The following is a 20,971-nucleotide window of genomic DNA, read 5'->3' as shown; positions in this document are numbered from 1 at the left end:
CCAGCATAATAGCACATGCTTTTAGGGGAGAAATTCTTTGTTTTCCTTTGTTTGTTCTTTTTAAACATTTGGCTTTGCATTTCAGCATGTTCAAGGAGTCTTTTATTGAAGTTGATAATTGTATTATTTTAACAGCCCCTATCCATTTGCGAGGAATTTAAGAGAGAGAGTGACTTATTTGTATAAGCAGGCACTTCGGATTTCTAGATATTTTGGCTAGCCTAGCTCTATCTCTGTATGTTCTAGAATGTGTTCAGCAAAACATTAGGCCAAGTATCATACATATGCTAATTAACTTAAAGAAAATTACATTTCCTGCAGATATTCTGAAATACGTTTCAATCTAAGTTTGTTTGTTATTTTTTGCTGAGAATGCTGAAGGTATTTTTTCCCCCATAGAAGTGGTGTAAAACACTTATTTCTGTTTCTCGACTAATCCATAAATGTTATTTAGCCCAGATGTTAGGAGAAGCTTATTGATGCAACTACCTACCATCATTCCTTTATCAAATGGATTTTGGGTCTCAACTAATAGTATCTGCGATCATTTCTTTGCAGTTAAGATAGTCACAATCTGGTAAATTTTTAAATTCAGTCTGAGAACAAAATTGTCTATCACACTGTGTTTCCCAACTGTTATTATTACGGGTTTATGTCTTGCCCTTTTGAGATTAGTACACGAGTCATACGTTGTCACTATATTTTGTTTACTAATAATTGTTAGTGAACAATGTTTGTTTACTTATGGAGAGCCTCATGTTTCTTCAAGAAGTTTCATCCATTTATTATCAGAGCAAATGGGGTAAATCGAGAAATTCTTTTTTTTTAAAAGATTTTATTTATTCATTTGTCAGAGAGAAGAAACAGACTCCTGGCATGGAGCTCCATCCCAGCACCCTGGGATCATGACCTGAGCAGAAGGCAGACACTTAACCGACTGAGCCACTCAGACGTCCTGAATCGAGAGATTCTTGAAAACTTTAAAGTTCTGGTGATTTTGAGTAAGTGTATAGGCACCCCTCCTTCCTAAAGTATCCATAAAGCATGTTGTAAAATAAAATAATTTGTTTTTCTCTCTTAAGCGTTTCTTTCTTTCTTTCTTTCTTTCTTTCTTTCTTTCTTTCTTTCTTTCTTTCTTTCTTTCTTTTTCTTTCCTCATACAAATTTCTTTCTTTTCTTTTCACTTCTCTCTTCTCATTGTTTCCAAGGAAGAGGGTATGGCTTGTCACCTTGTGAAGGGGAACCACAGTCTAGGGTGAATTGGATTTACAGTGGCTTGTGCTTTTGGCTAAAGTTTAGAACAGCCAGACGTGTCTCAATATAAACATTTCCCCCAAAGTGAGATAATACTTCAACTTCTCTATTTATGGTCAATTTAAAAGTTGGGACAGATGGCATGCCATTACTTTTTTTTTTTCTGGTGGAGATGAGATACAGGAAGGCATTTTATTATGCAGTTGTTAGGGAGCAAGGCTTTCACCCGCCCACTGAACCCTGACAAGTTTAACGAAATGAATTTCTGAGGGGCCCTTTCTTGACCTGTGATGTATCTCACTCGGTGGGGTCATGCACTCTATGTAAAGGAGATGAGATGGCTGGAATTTTTGTGACTTTTTTAAAACGAATCAAACACGTGACAAGCCTTGTAGACTGAACAAGTAAGGTGGGGCTTACAAACCGAAGCTCCTCTTTTTCATTAAAGGCTGTGACAAAGTTAAAAGCGGCCAGTTCCCCTTCCTCCTCCTTTTTCAGTGGTGAGCATCTTGTCTGAATTTGAATAAAAACCTTTCTGGGGAGGAATTTGGTTGAAGAAAAGAGGTTCAGGGGGAAAAAAAAGTGTTTGAAGAGTTTGAAGGTCCAGGAAAAAAGTGTGTGAGTATGCATGTGGCGGGTGGTAGCGTGTGTGTGTGTGTGTCTGTGTGTGGGTGTTAGTGCGTGAGTGTGCACACGCACACGCGTGGGGGGGTGTGACTGTGTGCACGCCTGTGAGTGTGGGTCTGTGTGTGGGAAGCATGTGTGCGCCTGTGTGTGGTGTGTTTGGATGACTGTATATGCCGCGTGCGTGCGTGTGGCCATGTGTGTGCTGTGTGTGCGCGCGAGTGTGTGAGCGTGTGTGCGCGTGTGCTGCGGGCGGGAGCGGCAGCTTGGGCTCAGCCAGTGGCAGAGCAGTTGGTCGCGGACTAATAGTGCAGGGGGAGCTGGGGAGAGGCTAGGAGGACGCGCAAGCCACCTTGTTAACAAAAGCTCGGTTTGGTCCCTGCGGGCCCCACCAGCAGAAGGGACTGGGGAGCCCTGGCTCCCCGCCAGGGAGGTCGGGCTCCCGCGAGCTCGGCACGCATCCTTTATCATGCCCTCCGCAGGGGGGTCCTGAGGCTTGGCCGTCGGGAAGTTTCCAAAGCCGCCGCCACAGCCGCCGCCGCCTTGGAGGGGACCAGCAAGGAGCGTGGAGTGAGTATGTGAACTTCAGGTCTCTCTTCCTGTCGGGTGGGCTGAGGGATTTCTAGTACAAAGAAAGCTAACACTCAGTGACCTGAAAGACTGGAATTTCAGCTCTCTTTCCTTTCCTGGGTTCTTGTTCCTCCCCCTTCCTCTCAAAGCCCTTTAAACCAGAGATTACCGGGTCAGCGACTCTTGCCCGCCCGCCCAGGACACGGGGGTTCTAGCTTTTTAGCTTGGAAAGGAAACCCACTACCTGTGAGTGTCTGCTTTCTGTACTTCCTCTCATCCTGACCGCGAACGTTCTGTTAGCAGAACGCCCCAGAGGTGGTTTGCGTGGTAGCGTTCGCTTCACATGTCGGCGCAAGAAGTGTGCAGAGCCGACTGCAAAAGTTTAATCCTCCTGTCAACTCAGAAGGGTGGCAGTTGGCACCGTTAAAACGCGTATGCCCACAGTTATGTAACACAGTTTATAACTTCGGAATCCATCCCCGTGGCACTCACCAGTGAAATCACCATTTTACATTGTGTAATCCACCCTCGCCACCCCAGATCACAGTGTTTCTTCTCAGTTACGTGAAATGGCAAAGGGAAAGGATTAAAAAAAATTAACATGACGGATAATATCCTCATGGTATAAAGAGATAGAAATTTGCATGAGATGAGTTTGGATACCTGGTTTTGGTTTAATTCTATTTGGAGATATATTTTTAAATGCATGGTGTCTGTTTTTATGAGGATGAGAGGGAATGTTGGAGAGGCAAAGAAATCATTTTGTTCTGAAGTTTTGGACTGATTTTTAAGTTCTTTCTGTTCATTACCCGAATTCGGTCCAGAGACTTTGGTGCTGTAGTGAGTAGTTTCTTTTAGTTTTCATCTGGATCACAGAAATAATTTTCAAGGCATTCAATTTTCCTTTCTGCTTTTTTTTTTTTTTTTTTTTACTCTTGTGCTCAGTCTTGTTGCCTGGTGTGAATTACAAAGCTTAAAAAGAGCATTTCCGGGGGCTGGTTGGAGTTTATGGCCTGGGAATCTTGCTGGAGAGATTAACCTCTTCACGGCTGCTTCTCAGACAAGACCTAGTGACCCAATTCTCCTCAGGTTTCTGCTCCAGAAAACTGACACCACCAGTCCTGGCTCTAGTTAAAGCTTGAAGAATTGCTTCCCAGTCTCCTGTCTATACTTGATAAAAGTGCCTTCAGTATGATTCTAGGAAAATGTTAATTCCCTTTGCTCTTTCTCTCTATCAGGGCTTCTCAAAACTCAGTGTGCATAGGAGCCACTTGGGTGCTTGTTGAAAGGCAGGTGACTGCCCTCCCCCCCCAAAGGATTTTAGATCTGGGGAGGGGCTGAGAATTTACCCAGGTGATTCTGAAGCAGGTGAGATCACATTTGGATAAGCAATGCTTTACGTTGTCTTTGGCAATTAAATTCTTGTCATGTACTTCGTTAATATTAAACCTCATGTCGAAATGATAAACTTGAATTTCAGCTGATGTTGAACATAAGTTATATGCAACATGACTTTGCATGCTTGGCTGATAAACCAGGGCTTCTGACCAGCTTTCCCACCAACCTCATCTTTGTTTCCTTGCTCTTCTTTCCATCTTCACCTTTCCATTCCCACGAGTGAGAAAGGGAGTTGGGCAAAGGTGTTTACACGCCACATTCCCCCTTCCATGTGTTGGGGATGTATGGTCTGACCCAACTGAACATGGCCAGACAATGTTCATCTTAGAAACTTTCAACCCAGGGCTGTTCTCAATTCTTTAACAGCCTCTCAGGGATACTCTGCTTCTGGGGATGGGCTAGGCTGAGTGGGGCTGAACTGAGCTGGTTATTTCTTGGGACTGCTCGGGAGCAGTATAATTCCTAGAAACTGAGTTTAGATTAGACCAATGCACAGGGACTGGGAGAAACAGGCAGTGATTCCTCCATTATGCTGAGGTCCTCATTTGACAACATATGAAGGTGAGAACTCAGCCTCCATCCCCATCCCCAGTGATGTTTGATGCCATTGGATATTTACAGGAAAAAGAAAATAGGATGTGGTCATCAGTGTCCCTCCCTTTTCCCCCCTCTCCTCACTCCAAATGTTTGCTGGTGCCTGCTATGTGCCAGGCTCCATGCTACTTTCCAAGGACTCTGGAAAGATCAGTGTGTGTAGTGTGGACAGAGCCCTCGTCCTCATGCGGTTTCAAGTCTTAGCTGTTGCTAACCAGTCTTGATGAGCCAGCTAATCTCTCTAAACTTCACTTCCTCCGTCAATAAAATGAAAGGGTTGAGTTAAATGAATTTGAGTATCTTTCCAGCTCTGATGTTCTGACATTGGCAAACATGGCCCAGTCTTCTAAACACGAACAAGGGGGAATGGGAGCTTTTTAGCATTTGCTTTGAAAATAGGCTCAAAGATTTAGTTTCCTGCTTTTTTAAAAATTTTTCAAAAATATCTTTCAACTTTTCTTTCTCTTGTCAGAAACCAGGACCACCGGTAGAGTGAGTTAGACGAATTCTACCTTTGCAGAGCACACAGTCATTCCTCACAATGGGTTCCTGTAACTCTCTGGAAAGGCTGTCTCCCTGGGCCGGGTTACCGAGGACAGCAGCCTCTTATCTTGTCTGAATCTGGTGTTGCTCCCCCCTTGGAGAGCTGGGTGGTCTGACAGGGCTTGCTGGCTTCATAGTTGCACAACTGCCACCTGACCCTTTCATTCAAGTGATTTAATAGCTTTTGTGCTACCAGGTGAGAGGCTCCAACAGAGACCTGTGAGGGTCTGGAGGAAAAAAACCAACTCCCTAATGAAATCCGCGTTTTGTCCGTACTATAGTTTCTCTTACTGCCATGACTGCGTCATTTCAAAGGGTTCTAAAACTTGGCCATCAAGATAAGAAAACATAGCCGTGCTCTGGGCACTTTTCTGACAAACGTAGATTCCAGCTGTCTGCAGATATTATGTTTGAGTGGGGAACTACTCACTGGAGGATGTACAGGGATACTGCGGAGTTAGGATATTTTTGACCAAAGATTCTTGGCCTCTTATTGGTAGGTTTAAAGGAGGTGGCAAAATAGTCTTTGGTTTCACTCTTATCCCTCTCCGTTTACGGGGTTGCTGATACGATGTCAGAAATACTTCTTTTATGCATCATGCAAAGGCTTCTAAGATTGTATGTCACTCTTCACTGTCAGTTTTATCCTTAAGACTTTCATATCCGGCTTCTTTAGAGACCAGGGCAGAAAACACCCCAGGACCCACTGAGCTCCACGTCCTTCCAGCCATGTTCCACCTCCCTGGGATCCCCTCTCTGCCTTCTGTCAAGTGTTATCAGCTGCTCAGGGCTTCCAAATGCTCCCTAAATTCTTCATATAATAAATGAGCCAGGACTTTATCTCATGAGGTTGCACTCAATGTCATGTGATTTTCATTCCAGGGTCCACATTTCCTGTTAAATTCTTCGTTTTGTCAATTATAAGCCAAAAGCTTTGTGAAGTTAGGAGAATTTCAGAAAGGATTAACATTCCCAGATGAGAATTCATCGATATGTTTAAAAGTTATTGGGTGTTTCCTATCAAATCCCAGTTATAGCCCAGATTTGCTTTTCCTGTTAAAGTGATTCCGCTCCTGGGAAAGGCAACACAGCAACACACAACAGCAATACCCTAATTCTGTTTTATGTAAATCTTCCTCTTTGTTATAACATGGTGGAATAATTCTATTTCGTCCAACAAGCATTAGTGATTGTTTTGAAACCAAAGGGTAGTATTAATAGGAGATCTCAAATATTAAATTGGAGTGTGTAATAGAAAAAAAAAAAAGAATGATCTTTGAATAAATTTCAGCTGGGTTCCAGTTCTGGGCTGCAGTATTCTTTGGTTCTGTAATTCTGGCCCAGTTACTTACCCAGTTTCCTCTGAGTTAAATGAGGGTATGGACACTTATAAGATGTTCATGAGGGCTAAAGGACATTTGGAAAGCACCTAGCGTGATCCATGATGTATGATAAGTATCAATGAGTATTTCTTCTCTGGAAGAGGACTAACACAGGTGTGAAGGCTGGAAAGAATCACACACGTGGCAAGCCGCTCAATTCATAGGTGAAAAGAAAAGAGAAATGGGAAATCAAGCTTTCTTCCAGATTTCACTGACGAGGCAGAGTAGATATTAGCCCATCACTTCTCTGGCTTTGGTCCCACTTGATTTCTTCTCCCAGTGGAACAGATCCATGAGCTCCTGGGCCATCAAAGCGATTAGTACCGAGAGAGCAAGGGCACTGTGAAAATCATTCTGTCCTCATTTCTTCTTGACCCTCCAGACTTGAAGACTTTTATAGCCGTTTCAGGAAAGAAATCATTTTAACTTTTTTGGTGGGGAGGATTTTGCTCCATCGTAGCCAGGGGCCCAACTTCTGGGAGAAATGTTTGAGAATTTGAAATGAGCAGCCTGTGAACTATCACTGAAAAGAAAACGAAAAGCCTTAGCCATTCAGACATGTGGTACTCCCCCTGCTCTCCCTCCTGGTCTTCTCTCTCTTCCCACTAGTGTTTTCTTATAGGCCCGGTGTTTGCACTGTGATAAGTCAGTCACTCAACTAATCTTTCCTGAGCTTCTCTGTGCCAGAGAAGATGACCAGGACAGGAGAGACTTGAGTGAGCAGAACAGTCATGGTTGTTATCTTCAAGAAGCTTACCGATGAGGGTGAAAAGGTAGACTTTTAATAAAATGACTGCAAACAAACAAAGAAATGCCACAGGTGGTGAGAGTATCGCAGGATTCTGTGCAAGCAGATGATACCGGTCTGGGAGGTGGAGACCTGAAGGATGGCTAGAATTTAGCCGGGGAAACGGGGGTTTGCTGGAAGTGGGGGAAGGGCATTCACGGCAGATGGAAAAGCACGGATAAAACACACAAAGGCTCAGAGTGGGCAGTGCAGTGAGTTTAAGAAGGGAAGAAGAAGAACTGTGTGACTATGGGGCACCTGGGTGGCTCAGTCGTTAAGCGTCTGCCTTTGGCTCAGGTCATGATCCCAGGGTCCTGGGATCGAGCCCTGCATCAGACTCCTTGCTTGGCGGGAAGCCTGCTTCTCCCTCTCCCACACCCCTGCTGGTGTTCCCTCTCTTGTTGTGTCTCTCTCTGTCCGATAAATGAATAAAATCTTAAAAAAAAAAAAAAAGAACTGTGTGACTAGTGTGTCAGGGGAAGGAGGCTGGAAAGACGGGCAGAGGACAATCACACAGGGAAATCCGGTCTCACAGTTAAAAGGGACCCCAGAAGGCACTGAATCCCCACTTCCTCTCTGGGACAAGAATCCCTTCCTCTGTCTATATCTTAGCCCTTGCCATTATTGGACAACTTTGAAGGAAAGTTCTTTCTAAAAGTAGGGTTCAGGTCACCTGGGTGGCCCAGTTGGCTGAAGGTCTGACTCTTCGTTTCAGCTCAGGTTGTGATCTCAGGGTCATGAGGCGGAGCCCTGTGTGGGGCTCCACGCTTGTCGCAGAGTCTGCTTGACATTCTCTCTGTCTTCCCCTGTCCCTCCCGCTCATGCTTTGTCTCAAATAAGTAAATAAATCTTAGAACAATGAAATAAAAGTAGGGTGCAACTCCCCCTATCCTCCCTGAGTCTGCACCCTGGACCCAGAGAGTAAAAGTCACTCCTCTTTCAAATAATTCGAGGACAGACTATTTTTTCCACAAATTACTGCCAAAGCTGGTCTGTGCTTTCCCGTTCGTGTGCAGTCGATTCTGGAGGAATACAGTTTCACATTTGTGCCGCGGACAGTGAACTTACTGGCTTCAGTCCATTATTCCAGCCTCCAGTTATTGAGACTGTGGATCTTGAGTGCGTCCTCACTGATAACAGTGAACATTTTTAGATTTGTGCTGTTTGTGAATTGGATATGCTTGTCTTCTGTATCTTTGCTTAGGAATCTGGAAATTTATTTAACTGGAGGAAGCCAAAAATGGAGCTGTGGGCACCACTCAAGACGTTTCTCTTAAGAGAAAGGGTGCCCCAACCTCTTTCTATTTTCTTTTTCGAGAGGAAACTAGACACAACATCTCTATAACCCAGACTCACAGAAATATTCAAGTTTAAATGAGAAGAGTTCAAAGACATCAGTGTGTGAAGGCATGGTTCACCTGTATTTGCTGATGTCATTTACCGAGACATGTGTTGAATGCATATTATAGGCAATGGCCAGTTTGTCCTTCTGCCTTCAAAACACATGGATAAATAGCTACACCATCAGGTAGGATGTGATAAATGCCCTGTGATGGGTTTAAATAAAATGTGATTCTTCTGCAATAGCAGGAAGGAAATCTTTCCAAATGGAATGATTATGTCTTAGGACATTTTGAAGGAAGCATTTCACAAGGCCTTAATACTTTAAGGATTTTAATAAAGATGGAAGCAAAGACATTCCAGGCAGGTGGCAGACATGAACAGGGGCAAGGAGATGGGAAGGGTGCAGCAGATCATTGTGACCGTGTGACTGGAGGCTACGGGAGAGGGTAAGGCTGTGGTTTGGAAACACATAGGCTAGAGGTGTTAGCCAAAGGCTGTGGGAGTGGATATGAAGTGAGAAGCTAGCTGAGGTTAAAATTTTAAGAAATGCCATATTTTTTTAGCGGTGCAGTGTGACCCAGAGAAGATAGAGGTAAAGAGAAGGAAGAGTGAATAAAAGAGAAAAAGGCAATGGTTAGGTAGAAAGAGAACCAGGAGTATACTGAGGTGTAGAAGCCAGGAGAGAAGCAGTTATGCAGAAAGTGGGTGGAGGGCACTCTTGGATACTGTCAAGATCAGAGGATTGTTGGAGAAAAGTTCAAGTTGATGTGTCAATTAGCAGGTCACTGGCAGCCTTTGAGACAGCTATTTCAGCGGACTGGTGGCAATCAAAATCAAGTGGTCTTCTTAGGGAATGCAAGGGGGTGAGGAGCAAGTAGAGACCCCTTTTCAAGGATGTAGGCTAGTTGGTCAAGATGAGGCATATGGTGGGAGAGGAGAAAAGAAGATGTTTGATGAGTTGTAGGAGTAATAGTCACAGTAGCAGTAGTGGTGGTAGCAGTGGTCAGAACACTAGCATTTATTTAGCACCCACTGTGTTCTAGATACATCTACACATGTATTTCTGCATTTGATTCTCACAACACAACTATGGCTTAGTGTTTCAGCCCCTTTTTACCAGAAAGACAACTGAGACTAAGAGAACTTAATTTGGCCAAGATGATGTCACCAGTAGACGGCAGGACCAGCATTCAAATCTAAGGTCACCGTGTCCTCAGGACTCACTGGTGTGGCCACTTTTCTGTTTCGGGCTTGGCTTCTCCCATGGGGAGGGCCGCAGGCCTGCCGATTAAAGCCCGTTTATCAGAGTGATAATAACAACAAGAAGCACACAGGGATGGGGGTGCACCCAAAGAACTGATTTCTGCCGAGTATGGGATAAATCTCTGGCTCATTTCTAAAGTACAGTAAAACATTTTGTAGCATAAAGTCATTGTCGTGGAATGTGCAGGACGTGGCTGTGGTGTGGTGGCTTGGTGTTCTGCCGCAGTCCGGGTACCCGCAGTTCATTGCAAATTCCACACACAAGGGCCTTTAATCCCCTTTTCCTCTCCTGTCACTCTCCTTACTTCCTTCTTGTTTTCTTTCAATAATTGCCTCGTCTTAAGAAAATCAGACTCTGGGACGCCCGGGTGGCTCAGTCAGTTAAGCGTCTGCCTTCGGCTCAGGTCATGATCCCAAGGTCCTGGGATTGAGTTCCGCATCGGGCTCCTTCCTCAGCGGGGAGCCTGCTTCTCCCTCGGCCTGCCGCTCTCCCTGCTTGTGCTGCCCCTATCTCTCTCTCTCTGACAAATAAATAAAATCTTTAAGAAAAAAAAATCAGGCTCCTGCTACCCACCTGTCACAGCTGGGTAACTTTGAGCTCCTCCCAGACTGTGGCCTCTGCTAAGATCCACTGACTTTCCCACGGTAGATCGGCATGGAACACCACAGCATTTAAAAAAAAACAAAACATTTAGCTCCAATATTGGAAAATAGTTGATGCCTTAAGCCCTTAGAATTCTTGGAATAATTAAATATAGGCACCGCTGGGTGTGTTGATTGGTGATTAAGAGGTCACTGGAAGTGACTTGTCAGTGGAAAGGAGCAAGAGTTGAGTGGCCATTGGACTACATTAAATGGCTACCCAAAGACTTTCACACTAGTTTTTATATCCTCCTCATACCTTGTGTACCGTATGTATGAATTTGCTACGGCTTCCATAACAATGAAGTACAGACTTGGTGGCTTAAACAACAGAAATTTATTTTCTCATAATTCTAGAGTCTACAAGGCCAAGATCAAGGTGTCAATAGGGTTGATTCCTCCTGAGGCCTCTCTCCTTGGCTTGTAGAACTGATTTCTTCTCCCTGTGTCTTCACATGGTCTTCCCTCTGTACCCATCTGTGTCCTAATTTTTTCTTTTTATAAGGACACTAATTATATTGGATTAAGGGCCACCCTAATGACCTCATTTTAATTTAATTACCTCTTTAAAGACTCTGTCTCTAAATGTAGTCACATTCTGAGGTACTGGAGGTTAGGACTTCAATATATGTATTTGGGGGGAACAAAATTCAACCCATAAATACCATGCCACCATATCAAGCCTCTGCTTGGTGTTAGTAACTGATCTTCCAAATTCTGAGGACATTACTACAGCAGAAGGAATAAAATGAAACCTGTGGACCTATAAATTCACGTTTAGAAATCCATTTGTAAGACACTCTGGATTTAGAGCTTGGCTTCAGGATGAGGTGACAGGGAAACTTCCTCAGGCAGGACTAGCTTTGCACTTTTAAAAATTCCAGATGTAACCCATTTTATTTTTCTCATTTGGCTAAAAAGCCTGCACAATGCTGGCTTAACTCTTCAGGTTAGGAGGAAGTAATGTGCTGTGTGTCCTATTTTGCATTGCAGATGCTAGGAGGCCTCCTATGTTGATTGTTGCTGGATTGCTTTATTGGAAACTACTGGCCTTTATTTACTCCCTGATACAGAGACATTTCCTGGTCTGTAACTTTGTAAGTTGCTTTGGTGCTAGGCCCCTTGTAGTGCATGGAAATCACAGGCTATGAGACTCGGGTCTTCATACATCCCTCCCCCCACTGAAGTGTTTGTCTGCATTAAGAATGGCAACTTATGGAGGTGCCTCTGTGGCTCAGTCAGTTAAGCGTCCGACTCTTGATTTCAGCTCAGGTCATGATCTCAGGGTTGTGAGACTGAGCCCTGCATTGGGCTTTGCGCTCAGCTCTTTAGGATTCTCTCTCTCCTCTCCCTCTGCCCCGCCCCTCCCCCCTCTCTCCCGCTATCTAAAAAAAATATGGCAAATGATGACAACCACTTGAGCTAAAAGAGACGTAGTCGGAGATCACATGGTATTGCACAGCAGGCTTGCTGTCCCTGCTGTTCCGGACAGCCCAGGGCTTGTAGGCATCACGTCTGAATTGTTAGCTCTGTGGCCAGAGAGATTCGACATCAGAACTTTAAGATCTAAGACCTAGACTTTTCAGACTTTTTAAGACTAAGACTCAAAACCTTAGATGATGACATGGTAAGGAGCACGTGTGCCCATGATGTGAGGGCAGTTGAATTTGTCTGTTAATTAAGAACAACAGCAACAAACACCATCTTTACAACAACCTTGTGAAACCAGTGTTACGGATCCTCACTGTACAGATGATGAAAAGAAGTCGGAGAAGGTTTAAGGAACATACTTATTTTGTAGGTTGAGGTTCTTTTGAACCTCTAAAGTGTTCAGAAAGCAAATGGCTTAGTCAAAGTGCTTATCCTGAGTTCAAAGGCTTAATTGAGGTCTGCCTATGAAAAGATGTGTGAGCTAGAGAACGTGATGTAAACATCATGCGTTATTACCTGGCTTTCTATTAATATAAAAAGAAAAAACAGTTTTATTTCCTTCAAAGGATTGATTTTTTTCTAAAATTGAGTAGAAAAAGCCGAATTGTTAATCCTAAGCAGATGGCTGGAGGTAGTGAGATGGGCTCCAGTGGACAAGATGGAGGTTCACGACCGTGGTAACAAATGTTAGAAGAGGCATGAAATCATGGCCGCTGTTTCACTGGAGAACTGACAAGAAGAAACTGGTGCACTAGGAACACAAAGGGGAGTTAGACTTTGGAGTCACATGGGAGATTTTTAATTTACAGACCAGAGGTTGGAATGTTTGTGCTTTGCAGCAGGTGATTAAGCAGACAGCCTCAAATCTCCTTCTAATCTGATCAACAGTGACTGCAAGTAATAACCTATTACTTCCTGCCTAAACCCAAATGATTATTTCTATCACAATATGAACTATCATACCATGAAAAAAAAACATGGAGAAATATTAGCCTTGTGGGTAATAAAATTTGTTGCTATATATGTATTTAACTCTGTCTTTACAGATTCACAGCAAGGGAAAAGTTGGAATACAAGGGAAACTAGTCCTAGCACAAAATTTCCCTGGCTAAACTTGATGTTAATTTCTTTTATTTTAGACTGTTTCCTTTCTAACGAGTTTGCTAATTTGGGAAACCACTGCCTCATGTCTGTACTTGTCACGCATATGACTAGCTTCCTAGGAATGGCCTTCATTTCCTCTGTCTGGGCCCATCCTGTCTTCCTCCTTCTTCCGCACTGCTCCCCAATCACCTTCAAACCGATCTTGCTTTCAGCCTCTTCCTGGTGCTGGTCTTCTAGGTGGTACCCCAGTGCTAGACCCACCACTTCACTCCACCCTGATGGTTTTCAGATACACCTTCAGTCTTTGGGCACTAAAGCCCGTTTACCTCTTCTACTCGGAGAAGAAAAGTAAGTGCTGGTGTTTATAGCAGCGATTCTCAAACCTGGTGGCTCATTAGAATCACCAGAGAACTTTTGATTTCAGATGGCTGGACCCCACCCAGGAGAATTAAATCTGAAATTTGAGATGATGCATGAGTCAGCTTGATATGAAGCCAGAGGTGGGGCCCTGCTGGTTTAGGAGTGACATTAGGGAAACTCACCTTGGTGTGTTTCTGGAATGTTGTCAATGATGAAGACCATTGTCAGCCCTCTAAAGGCTGTTTACTCCCTTCCAGCAGTGAAGTAGGGCTGGAGCAATGAGAGTGAAGTCTCTTTTGTAGCCACTACACTTTACCTCGGGCCTCAGGAGACATTGGGGTCAACCATCACACTAGGGTTGACTGAGCATAACTCTGGGGGCACCATTTATTTTTTGGACTGTGAAAACAGCACCGTTGGCACCCCTGGAGCATGGTTACAACATGAATTGTGCCCCAGAATTTGGTGTACTGAACTGAGAAAAACCCAATGATGGGATCTCAACTCCTTTGGCCCATACTTTGAAGGACAGGTGTGTTAGTGTGGTTTCCCCAGAAGTATCCTCTGCCATGATGAGTTTATGTAGTGCTCAGTGACATCACGGTGTGAACTACCTTCCTCAGCTAGTCTGGACTCTATGCCTACAGCAAATATGTTCTCACTTCTAGACAAATGATTTGCAAACCCACTTTTATAAATAGTCTATTTGTGTCTTGGAAACTCTAAGAAAGTGTTTAAGCCAAGACCACTTGCATGCACCATATTTGTCTCTCTCTTTAAAGATTTTATTTATTTATTTGAGAGAGAGCACACGCTCCAGCGAGCAGGGGGAGGGGCAGAGGGAGAGAGAGAGGGAGAGAAGCAGACTCTGAGCTGAGGGTGGAGCCCCTTGAAAGGCTTCATCTCAGGATCTTGAGATCATGACCTGAACTGGAACCAAGAGGTGGCCGCTTAATTGACTGAGCCATGCAGGCGCCCCTGTCTCTCTTTTAAAACATTTCCCTGGCTTGGTGGTGTTTGTAATTGTTACATGAGGCCATTCTTATACGTTGCACACATCTTATTCTTGTGCACACATGGATTCAACAATAAGTCATCTCATCAGACATTCAGATATTTTTTTTGCAGCCTGTGGTGTTTACAGAGATTTTGTTTTTGAACTAGTACTGCAGCATTTTTAATCTCAGTGCCTGAGAGCACTCTCACACCCTCCCACCCTCCCACTTATCACAGCCCACCCCAAATTCTGCCAAAGTAAGCAGATTAAGTTTCCACTCTTCTTAATGCAATTAAACTCAGCGGGCCACAGAGGCATTGGGGATTCCTGCCTCTGCAGGAGAACGAGTACTGGCGCTGGGTTCACAAGTGGGCCTTCAATGTGGGGGTGTCATGTGGCCAGCACTGCTGGTGCTTGAGTAGTGGGATGTATGCAGATCCTGAGGAAGGACAGAGCTCTACAGCGTGGGTAAAATCACACTCAGTTCTGAACGCCAGGAAGTGCGAGGAGCCAGAAGTCCATGTGGTTTGCCTTGCTTCTATTTTGTTTGTAATGGCCCTGCACGGCTCTATAGAAAATTTCCTAGCTCTGTTGGGTGTTACTCGAGAGTCAAGTCAACCTAAGTCATGGAGCATGTCCAAGGATGGCTCAACTAATACTTATCTTTTAATTGATAAACTTCAGTTTCGGAGCGTATTTCGGTTTATAGAAGAATTGGACAGAGTTCTCGCTCTGTCCTAATCCCCCCAGTTTCCCCAGTTACTAACATCTCGTGTGAGTGTGGGGTACTACAAGCAATGAGCCCAGTTTTGAGCCAATTATGATTATTACAATTAATGAACCAGTTAATGATTATCTAAAGCCCATAGGTTCATTAGGATTCACTTGTGGTGGTGTACATTCTCTGGGTTTTGACGGAGGTTTAATGACCTGTATCCATTACACTGGCAATGTTTTTAATAAGTTTTAGAAAAAACTCTGATTGGCCTGGGCCAGAAAGGGGACTGAGTTTCCTGGAGCCTTGGTCTGTCTGTGGGTGCACGTGCGCCTGCGTGCTGGGGACTTGGAGGGAGCCATAATACATTTACACACATTATCACAGTTAACTATTCTAATGGCCCTGAAAGGTATCACTTATTGTATAGGTGAGGAAACAGGGGCCAAGGAAGAACAAGGACCTTGTTCAAGGAAATAGTGGAACGGGGAGAAATCTGATTTATAGTCCATGCGTATTACTGCTGTATTTCCTTTCACTTCAGCTGTAATCCTAGAGCAGAGCATTAAGCCCTCCCCACTGCCTTCCTCCTCCTCCTTCTCTTGTACTGATTTTACAAAATTATTTCTAAAAAACAAACATTGTAAAACAAATATTTGTTAAATAAAGGGATGTGTAGGTCGCGCCTGAACATCAGAATTGTGCTAAGATCCTCAGCAGAGAAGAAAGGCAAGACTCTCTCATTAGAGTTCTGTTATGTTTAATTATTTGTTGGTTTTAAGAACTGCCTTTTTTTTTTTTAAGGATTCAATGTTTGTTTTCTTGTAATGACCCCATCGCCCTGAAGGGCAGGTACAGGCAGCGAGGCCATGGCAAGAGATGTTGACTTGGCAGATCTTGCCCTGACTGAGGGCTTTGCCCGTGTGCTGGAAGGCCCGCTCCCAGGAAAACTACTCTCAAACCAGTGTCTGCCTCTCCTCACTGCCAGGATCCATGCATATGACTTGTAGTTTTTCTTACTTTACTCTATCCCTGTATTTGATACTGTGGTGTTCTTGCCGTGCTCTGCTTGCATAAGCGAATAAAGCAGCAGGCCAACCAGTTCTTTAACCTTTGGCAAATCACTTAGCCCCTTAGGGCCGCTGCTTCCTCACCTTGACCTCTGTGTGTGTGCTGGCATGTGTAGAGCATGGGGTTCAGGAACATGGGCCATGGAGCCTATTCGCTGGGGTTGGAATGTCAGCTCAATCATTTATTAGCATTTGCCTTGGACAAATTAGTTACCTTAGAATCCTTAGAATCGAATCTACTCCATAAGTGGTTGTGAAACAGGGCCGGATGCAAAGTAAATGCATCACACCTAATGATGAGAATGTTGGTTTAAGTAAAATTTGGAGGAGAAGCTCCTTCCAGCCCTAGAATTCTGTGACTTTTGATGTACTGTGACTTAGTCTCAAACAACATTACAGTTTTTATCACTTACCACCTAGTCTAAGCCATCAAAAGCATTTCCAATACAAATCAAAACCACAATGAAACACCACTTCACACCAGTTAGAATGGTTAGCTGGTGTTACCCCAGAGATACAAATGTAGTGCTCCAAAGGGACACCTGGACCCCAGTGTTCATAGCAGCAGTGTCCACAATAGCCAAACTGGGGAAGGAACCAAGATGTCCTTCAACAGATGAATGGATAAAGAAGATGTGCTTCATATATACAATGGAGTACTACATAGCCATCAAAAAATAAAATCTTGTCATTTGCAACAACGTGGATGGAACTAGAGGGTATTATGCTAAGCTAAATAAGTTAGAGAAAGACAATTATCATATGATCTCACTCATATGTGGAATTTAAGAAACAAAACAGAGGAACATAGGAGAAGAGAGGGAAAAATAAGATGAAATCAGAGAGGGAGATAAACAGTAAGAGACTTAATCACAGGAAACAAATTGAGGGTTGCTAGAGGAGAGGGGGATGGGGGAATGGGATAACTGGGTGATGGGCATTAAGGAGGGCACGTGATGTAATGAGCACTGGGTGTTATATAAGACTGATGAATCACTGACCTCTACCGCTGAAACTAATAATACACTATATGTTGATTAATTGAATTTAAATAAAAAAAGTAATCTATAACTATTCCTAGAAGAAAGCAGACTGAGTAGTAACAATAATTATCTCCACATGTTAGAATTTTAGATAGTTTTTGTTTCTTCTTTATAATTGTTTATTTCTCAAATTTTCTACAATGAATTTATACTATTTTAAAAATTGGGAAAATATTTTTTTAAACTTCAGATGTACTATATGTTTACTTAGTTATTTCCTTATTGTTAGACATTTGGGTTTTCCAGTTTGGGGCCATGAATATCTTTGTTCATAAAGTATATTCCAAATTCATACTTGTTTCTTTAAAAATACTGCTTTAAAAAAAGATTTCTATTTCAGCAGATCTTTTAATAGGACTATTTGTGATGGCTGGCCTCTTTTCTCCACCAGACATCTGTGAGTTTGGATTTTATCATTAGCTATGGCATGCAAGTAAGATGGTCAAGGTTATTGGAGTGTAGCTCAAGCACCAATGCTGGGTAGTTTTGTTTTGTTTGTTTGTTTGTTTTCAATATTTATTTATTTATTTGAGAGAGAGAAAGAGCAGTGGGGAGGGGGCAGAGGGAGAGTGAGAGAGAATCTCAAGCAGACTCTGCACTGAGTGTGGAGTCTGTCTCAGGGCCTGATCCCACAAACCTGAGATCACAACCTGAGCTGAAATCAAGAATCAGACCCTTAACCCACTGCATCACTCGGGCACCATGCTGGGTAGTTTTCTGAATGTTGAGCAATTGTTTTGACCATGAAGTATCTCATCTTGAATAGTACGAGTTCTTTAAGTGAAAACTGCTGAGTTTGATGAACTCCTTAGAGTATTTTGCTCATATGCTATTGTAGCAATACCATTTTGTATTGTATAGATTTTATTTTAAAGATTTTATTTATTTATTTGACAGAGAGAGAGAGAGAGAGACAGCGAGAGAGGGAACACAAGCAGGGGGAGTGGGAGAGGGAGAAGCAGGCTTTCCGCTGAGCAGGGAGCCCACTGTGGGGCTTGATCCCGGGACCTTGGGATCATGACCCAAGCCGAAGGCAGACACTTAACGGCGGAGCCACCTGGGTGCCCCATCATTTTGTATTGTAAAGTACTTGATGATAAATCTCTCTCCCGCAGACCTCAGTTCTCAAAGGTAGGGGTTATACCTTAGTGAACTGTTACAAGTCAGCTGCCTCTCCATTCATTTACAAAAACACTGTACTTCTGACATAACATCTACTGTTGATTCTCTCACTCGGCCACATTCTTTCTCTTCATCTTCAGATATGCCCCTTTCACCTTTCTAAATAAATCCTATTTGTTCTAATTTAGCTCTCTCCCGTTGTAGGAGACCTCAGTCTGAGCCAAATGCCCAGTCTGAGCCAAATGCCACCCACCTATTTATTCCTGTAGTATGCAATGCATTCCACCATTAGAACACCTACCACTCTTTTTGAATTCGGAGTTTATACGTCTGTCCTTCTCCATTACACTATAAACTCTCTAAGAGCAAGAATTATTATTATTTTTTGGTCTTCATAATCCTAGCACTTATTATAGTCCTTGTCACAAAGTGGGAATTCTACAATTGCTTGTATCTTAAATGAACAAATGAATTTGTCCTATTCAAACAGAGAACCAGGATGTATTTTTAAAAGAGAATTGTTTTGGTATAATGAATTTCTGAACATGATTTCACGTGAATTTAAACAGAATCTCACTTCTGGACAACTTGGTGTTTGGTGAATTAGAAGATGCAGAATTCACTCAAGAAAAGGAAGGCCAATTTCAATAGGGTGACTGTGGTTGGGAAGGTCCTTAGTGTGTTTGGGTGTGGACACATGGTTAAGTCCCAGGTGCAGTCCACCATAGTGAATGTGAATGTTTTTCATTCTGTTTAAGTTATTCAATTAAAACAAGCTGTCGTGAAAATTTGTTTGATACAACCCTCTGGCTAAAAGCAAAGTGAATGTAAATTATGGCCACTTCCTAATCTTCAAGGAAATGCCTTTGATGGTTTAAGAAACTTCAGTAGTCGTTAAAAACAACTGTAAATCGAGGGCACGAAACCTTTTTCCCTCGGCGCTCTGTTTTCTCTACCTTTGAAGGTAGTTTTAGTGGAAGGTCTTTGTAGAGAAAGGTCAGATGTCTGGTTTCCAAAGAATGGCCTGGAATTTGGATTTCTGATGTAGATTCATTAAGTATGGATTTATCAGGTGTGGCCGGAGATTTTGGAGATACCATGTGGCCATTCTATATTTCCATTATTTTTAACTCTCTAACCTAGTGTTTCTTGAGTGATTTCTCAAAGAACCTGGATTTTGTATGGGGGTGGAGAGGGTTTTCTATAAGTTTGCAAACTTCCAGCTGAAAGTTTTTTCTTTCCTCAGGACTTTTTAGAGCTTCTGATATGCTCATATTGCATTGTGAATCTTAAAAAAAACAAGACAAAACAAAACAACCCCCCCCCCAAAACCTTAGCATTCTGTGCTCCAGATATATTTGGATATGGAAGACTTTTTTTGTGTGTGAAAAAAATTTAATATCCCCAAAATGTGTATTTTAAGAAACACAGTTTGCAAAATGTGGCCTTTATCAGTGGGATAAACATTGAACTGTTGAAAAATCTGAGAATGGAAACCTTCTAATGAGTTCATGTGGTGGTCAAAGATTAATCTTTACAACCTTGGTCTTCACAGCAGAGCCTGAGGGAAGGCTTTCTCTCCATAGTTCTGGGAGTCTGTCAGGACTTGCTGAATCGGGGGAAGAAAATATTGAAAGGGTTGTTTCTGCACAGAGCATCTATGACTTAAGTGAGCTGCAGGGATAGTGGACATTGCTGTGATCCGGATGTTAGGAGAACGAAGTTTCCAGACCAGACTTCGTCTCCGGATACGTGTGTAATCTTGGTGCTGAGAAACTGATTAAAGGAGACAATTTAGGTGACAAACTTTATTTAACACTTTATGAGGTGGACAGTCTCAGAGAACTGCAAAATGGGGTGGAGGGCAAGAAGCTTTTATAAGACAAAGAATAAAAAACAAGGAAGAAAGAACTAGAGAATATCTCACTGGTTGGGGCCACATCATCAATCTCGTTTGGGGTGAGAAGGCAGAGAGTTGGCTTGGCGTTTGGGGATTGGCTGATTGAATAGACTGTGTTTCTGGTCAAGCAGAGCATTTGCGGGGACACGAAAATTATCTAAGTTTTCGTTTGCTGATGCGGCATCCTGGGCAGGAGTGGCACCATCTTGTGCCTAGAAATTTATGTCAACATGAGTAAAGTTAAGTCACTTAACTGCCATGGGACTTTCTTTCCTCTGTAAGATGAAGGGGCTTCTAAGAGAAAGTGCACACACTTAATGGTCATTAAAAATAAATAAAAAGCTAAATCTCAAGTAAACAAAGGAATGCAAGTTAAAATAGTGACGGGATACAGCATTTCACTTGGGGAGTGAGTAAAGATTAAAGGGATGATGTGGAATGTGAGCAAGACTGGTAAGGGTGTCATATTAGCGCCATCTTTCTAGAAAGCATGCATATCAGCGCCTCAAAATAAATTGACACCCTTTGATCTTATAATTCCACTGCTAGAAAACTATCAAAAGGAAAGAACTAGAAAAATAAACTAATGTATAATTAAGGAGTTTTCATCACAACCTACTGAGATTTGCTACTTCAAAATAGCAATGGAATGATGGCAGAAATCATAGTACAGCCATGTCTTGGATAGCGTGCACAAATGAGAAGTAAGATCACAAGCAATGTTTAATAACACGGAAAATGCTCAGACTAGAATGTTATGTTAATAGGAAAGGATGGTCCACGCTCTTTTTATAGTATGATTTTAATTAAGTTTAAAAATTGTATATA

The 20,971-nt window shown here is 42.8% G+C and overlaps 1 protein-coding gene across 1 annotated transcript in view; it reads left to right on the top strand.

Moving 5' to 3' along the window:
• FREM1 (FRAS1 related extracellular matrix 1) overlaps positions 1 to 20,971 on the top strand; it is a 275,149-nt gene that overhangs the window by 100,080 nt on the left and 154,098 nt on the right. Inside the window, exons 8-9 of the mRNA XM_057313443.1 lie at positions 855 to 1,001; positions 2,361 to 2,452. The gene's annotated coding sequence lies outside the window, so the exon portion shown is untranslated. The remainder of the gene's footprint in view (positions 1 to 854; positions 1,002 to 2,360; positions 2,453 to 20,971) is intronic.

Source organism: Ursus arctos, unplaced genomic scaffold (assembly GCF_023065955.2).
Source record: "Ursus arctos isolate Adak ecotype North America unplaced genomic scaffold, UrsArc2.0 scaffold_18, whole genome shotgun sequence".
NCBI classification, from domain to species: domain Eukaryota; kingdom Metazoa; phylum Chordata; class Mammalia; order Carnivora; family Ursidae; genus Ursus; species Ursus arctos.
Note: the sequence above shows the minus strand (reverse complement) of the source record. Positions and strands in the feature narration are given on the sequence as shown.